Source organism: Ipomoea nil, unplaced genomic scaffold, assembly GCF_001879475.1.
Source record: "Ipomoea nil cultivar Tokyo-kokei standard unplaced genomic scaffold, Asagao_1.1 scaffold3170, whole genome shotgun sequence".
Lineage (NCBI taxonomy): Eukaryota > Viridiplantae > Streptophyta > Magnoliopsida > Solanales > Convolvulaceae > Ipomoea > Ipomoea nil.
In genome coordinates, this window is record NW_017619598.1 from 2,371,402 (window position 1) to 2,377,401 (window position 6,000).

Below are 6,000 nucleotides of genomic sequence, written 5' to 3' on the forward strand. Positions count from 1 at the left end.
AGAAAGACATAACAATAAAGGAATCAAGTGTTATGAATGCGAGGGCTTTCGACATGTACAAGCTGAGTGTGCTACCTATCTTCGACGCAAAAAATCTATGTAAGCCATTACCTGGAGTGATGACGAGCCTGACGTTGATACAACTGGATCGGATGTCGAAGAAGTCTCGGGTAACTTTGTTGCATTTACGGCACGAGTCACTGGCTGTTCAGAACCCATTGAAGACTCAGAAGGTGGTGAATATGTCTCAGCAGAAGATGTGGAACTAAATACTTTATCTTTTGAAGCTGAGTTTAATAAGTTGTATCCCAAATGGGAAGCCTTACGAAAAATGAACTGCAAACTAGCTAGTGAGATAGAGATTGTAACCAATGCCAATAAAGTATATCAAAGTCAAGTAGCTGATAGGAATGTCTTACTTAAAGAAGCAGCTGATCGAGAAGAAAAACTACAAAACAAAGTACAAACTGGCATTGTACTACTGAGGGAGGCAGCCGACCGAGAAGAAAAACTCCAGCAAGAAGTACAGACATTGAAACAGGAGCTCAGCACCTACAAACGACAAATCCAAATGATGGATACCACTTCAACACTTGATAAGATTCTTGATTCCGGCAAGAAATTTTCTGCAAAATTTGGTTTGGGCTTCACTGGAAGTAACTCCAAAGATAAGACAGTATTTGTCAAAGCATCTGGACCTGATCCAGAAGACATCCCTGAGTCCAGCACAATGAAACGCTCATATGGTACAGTAAGCGCAAATAAGATACATTATAAACTATATAATCCCATTTGCCACAATTGCAGGTTACGCGGTCATACCAGACCTGAATGCTACTATTTCTACAAGGATCAAAGGATCGAGAAGTTCAAGCACAAGAACATACAACCGTTCACAAAACAAATTTGGGTTAAAAAGACTGATTATATTTCATTTGTTTCGTTTCACTCTAAAAGTGCAGGAAGAGAAGAGAAATGGTACTTTGACAGCGGATGTTCCCGTCACATGACAGGAAATGTCAAATTCCTTAACAACGTAAATACCAGTAAAGGTGAAGTTACCTTTGGTGACGGTGTCAAAGGTCAGGTGATTGGCGTAGGCACTCTGAATGTAGCTGGTTTGCCAAAACTGGACAAAGTGTTGCTTGTCCGTGGTCTTCATGCTAATCTTATCAGCATAAGTCAATTATGCGACCAAAACTGGAACGTATGCTTCGCTAAAAATAGCTGCAGTGTGATGGACAAAACAAATCAATGCGTTATGGAAGGTAAAAGCTCAACTGACAATTGCTATATTCTAACTAACATATCTTCTATTGCAGGACCAACATGAATGAAGCCGAGCTATGGCATCAAAAATAAATAAATAAAAAAAAGGGGTCATCTAAGTTATAGACTCCTTGATAAACTTGTAAAAGTAGAAGTTGTTCGTGGTTTACCCAAGATGAAAGTCGAGTCAACTATCTGCGGTGCCTGTCAAGATGGTAAGCAAACCAAATAATCTCATCCAGCACAACATACCATAAACACAAGTCGGTGCCTAGAATTGATCCACATGGATCTCGTTGGTCCAACTCAAACAGAAAGCTTCGGAGGTAAGAAATACATACTGGTATGTGTCGATGACTTTTCACGTTTTTCGTGGGTAATCTTTCTCAGGGAAAAATCCGAAGCACCTGAAGTATTCAAAACACTGTGATTAAAACTCCAAAAAGAAAGAAATGAATCCATTGTTCGAATCCGAAGTGATCACGACAGAGATTTCGAAAACAAGCTGTTCGATGACTTCTATAACCAATCAGGAATCACTCATGAGTATTCAGCTCCAAAGACTCCTCAGCAAATGGGAATGGTTTTATTAAACGCCAAAGGATTACCACAGAAGTTCTGGGCAGAGGCTGTAAACACAGCATGTCACATCATCAACCGAGTCTACCTTCGTCCAGGCACAACACAAACACCATACGAATTATGGAAAGGTAAAAAGCCGAACATTACATATTTTCACATTTTCGGCTCACGATGTTTATATTGAAAGATAGGAATCCAGTCTCAAAATTTGAACCAAAAAGCGACGAAGGAATCTTTCTCGGCTATTCAACAAATAACAGAGCCTACAGAGTATACAATAAGGTGATCAAAACCATCATGGTGTCCACAAATGTCGTAATCAATGATCAACCACATGAGATTATCGAAGTTACTCAACCTGACTCAGTGACAGATCCTGAAGCTAACCGCCCTTAATCCCCTGACGCTGGTACTCCGGAACCAGATCCTAGGTCATCTACCTCATCGCCCATATCTAATCAACCAGAACCTGAACCAGAGTCAGAATCAGACAACGATCGATATGACATTGACATTCCAACATGCATCCACAATAGATCACCCATCTTCAAAATTAATTTTGCCATCATCGCTGGTGATAAAGTTTACAGGTTCTTCACTCTCTAATTCCTTTTGTTAATTCCTTGAATGTTTTTTTGGGTGTATTTGCCTAATGTGTTGTGTGAATTACCTGCAAATTTTCCTATATCTAAAGCTAAGTTTTTATGTGTTCATTTACCTAATTTGGTGCCCTCTACTTCAATATCCTTGCATTTATCAATTCTTGACATTTCTTCATCTTTGCCAATGTAATATTCTGCAACTGTGATAGAATCTGTTTCAGGATAAGAGAATTTACCTTTTGAATTAATGGTTCAGTTCCTACATGCTCTCACACTGCATATATGTTTTATTTGGAGTGTGTCTATGATTGATTTTCCTTATATTTTATCTTTTTAAATTTTCTCGCAATTAGTCCTTTTTGTTGCCTACTACTCTATGTGTTTACTAAACTGGGGGTTAATTCTTTGCATTTTGTTCTTGACTATTTTCTATGTGTTTACTAAATGTTCTACTTGCGTTATTTTGAGTGCTTTTGAACTGATAAACCTATTTTTGCTTACGTTATTTTATTGGTGTTTCTTGTGTTGAATATTTGAATTCTCTATGGTTGAATGAAAATTTGATGCAATTTGTTTAATATTTGTATTCTCCTGTGTTACTATGCGAATGTGTTTTTGTTGGTCCGGTCATGAACGTATCTGTGTTTTCTTGTGCACTTATTGTGCTAAACTGTTATGAATTCTTGCCTGAAGTTGATTTATATGAATCTGTGCCTGATTTTGATATATTTGAATCTCTGGCTGAATATGCTTTACATGACCATGCTTGTTTTGTTTGTGTGTTCTACCGTGCTATCTGGTATGAATCTGTGCTTGACTTGGCTTTATATGAATCTGTGCGTAAATGTGCTTTCTCTGAATGTGCTTACTGTCTTTTTTACCAATCTGTCTTCTTGAGTTACCCAATTGTGTGCTTTTTGTGTTATTTGCTACGAATTTGTGCTTGAGTGCGTTAGTTACTTGGTATGTGTTATCTACTTAATCTGCTCCCACTTAACTTGTGCTTATATGTTATTTGTTAAAATTGTTATCACGTTTTGCGTTTCTCGTTGTTTCTAATCTTCTTATGCAGGTTCAATCCAATAGGGCACTTCGTCAGACTCAATCCACTAATATAGATGTTCACCTTTGTCAATTTATTGGCAAAAAGGGGGAGTATATACTAAGGGGGAGTATGGTTGGAATAAGGGGGGTTTTGGTTAATTCTGGATATTCTGGATTTCTAATAATATTATGATCGTGAATGGATTATGGATTCTGTTTTGGTATAAGGGTCTCGGTTGCATTATGGATTGGATTATCGACTATAATGCATCGTGGTTTATATTCTGGATTTCTAATAATATTATGATGGACTATACTGGGATTATCTTTTGATGAAATAGTCTACAGTTTTGACTCCTCTTACCGTGAATTGAATGTGACTTATTTGGATGGAGCTACGATTCATTGGTCATGGTAATTCAAATAACTCTAATGCTTAGTGTTTTGTCAAACTGATATACTATGGACTCTTTATATATAAAAATGTTGTTTATTTCTTTCTATTTGCCCAAAGTATAGATGTCTAAGATTTTGCCAATTAAATTGCCAAAGGGGGAGATTGTAAGTGTACAAATGATACACATTAAACCCGTTTATATTGGCTAATTTAATTGACAAAATAATTAGAGCATTTATTTGAAATTAACATATGGACCATGGACTGTCTCATATCAGAAGGTATGATTTTATATTTCTACACTATGGTTTCAAATTGGAGACTTTCGAAATTATGAAGAAGAATATTGATTATGGACAGTGAAGTTAATCAGCTTTGAAGAATTAAACACGTGGTCATGATTGAATTGGAGATATGCTAATTGTGGAAAATTGTGGAATTAATCTTGCATGGGAAAATGAATGTGTGACTTTGGAATATTTAGTGGAAGATTTGATTATTTTATTTGCATGGCCACAAATTATTTGGTTGAGAATGAGAAGTCAGGAAATGCAACATTCAAATAAAAAATGTGTGGCCTGAGATTAATGAAGATTATGAGATGCTGATTTCAAGGATCAATGTAATGCATATCCATTGCTATAAAAGGAAGTCACTCAAAGAAGAAAGTTGCCAACTTTGAGATTAACAATTCAAGACTTCACATCTGATTTACAAAGCTTCCCATTTTAATGTGTTTTATTATTTAATTCTTAAGAATATTTAATCTGTACAACATGATCAGTACGTGGTACTGCTGAAGCATCTGGTGAAGATTGTTCGGTATTCGTATGTCAATCCTGGATAGGTGTTAGAAAGAGTGGTAGTGGTAAAGGCTGGAGGCCATCTGTATTTACCTCTAGTAATACTCCTTTTGATGAACATTTATAGTGGATTGGGCAGACGTGGGTTGCCCCGCAGACGTAGGAGAAGGAGCTCCGAACTGCGTAACAATTTCTTTGTGTTTTTACATTCTTTTATGCTTTCTGCTTTAATTATTTACACATGCTTAAACGATTATAATTAATTAACGAAACTGGTGCATAACTTAATTAACGAGTAAAAACACATTGCTTTTATTTTTAAAGTGTCACGGTGCATTTTCAAGAAGGTTGGTGGTCAGTACAAACTGAGAATGCCAATAGACAATTCAGATTCGCCAACTGTTCGACCAACTTGATTGGGATTACCTCCAATGTCAATCAAAACTAATCAATATATACCAATTCTCTCACCTCTTTCACTACTCACTAGTCATTACCGTAAGCACCTTAGAGGTCCAGTCAACTGCAAAATCCTAGCCCAAATTTCCCTACGAAGTGCAGGGTATGAATGCCGTATAAATCAATATTAGGAATTATATTTTGTTAAGTAACTTAAAACAAATAAATAAATGTTTCACCCTAGACAATGTATTTTATATATGATTGGGGTTGAACTTTAAAAAAAAAATAGATGGAAAGAAATATTGGATGGACGGGATGAAAAATATGAGAATTTGAAACGTTCTAAAAAATCGTTGGCTGAAGGGAATATTGGACGGATGGGATATTACATTTGAGAACTTGAAAGGTTCTCAAAAATCTTTGGCGGAAGAAAATACTGGATGGATGTGATAATAAATTTTAGAACTTGAAATGTTCTCAGAAATCTTTGGTGGAAGGGAATATCGAATGAATGAGATTATAAATCTGAGAACTTGAAACGTTCTCAAAAATCTTTGGCGGAAGGGAATATTGAATGGATGGGATGAGAAATTTAAGAAATTGAAACGTTGTCAAAAATTATTTGCGGAAGGAAATACTAGATGGATGGGATAATAAATTTGAGAATTTGAAATGTTCCCATAAGACTAGCAAAACAAAACGACAGCAGAGACATCTACCAAATAATTAAACAGAATATCAAGACACTATGAAAAATCAAATGCGCAATCAGGAAATGCTAAAAACAAAAGTACAGAAGAAAATAGAAGCACAAAATGAACAAGGCAGAAGAGCAGAATAAGCGGACTTGAAATCGTCAGTTATATAACTTCAAGTGATACAAAGAGACTTGGGCCGAACA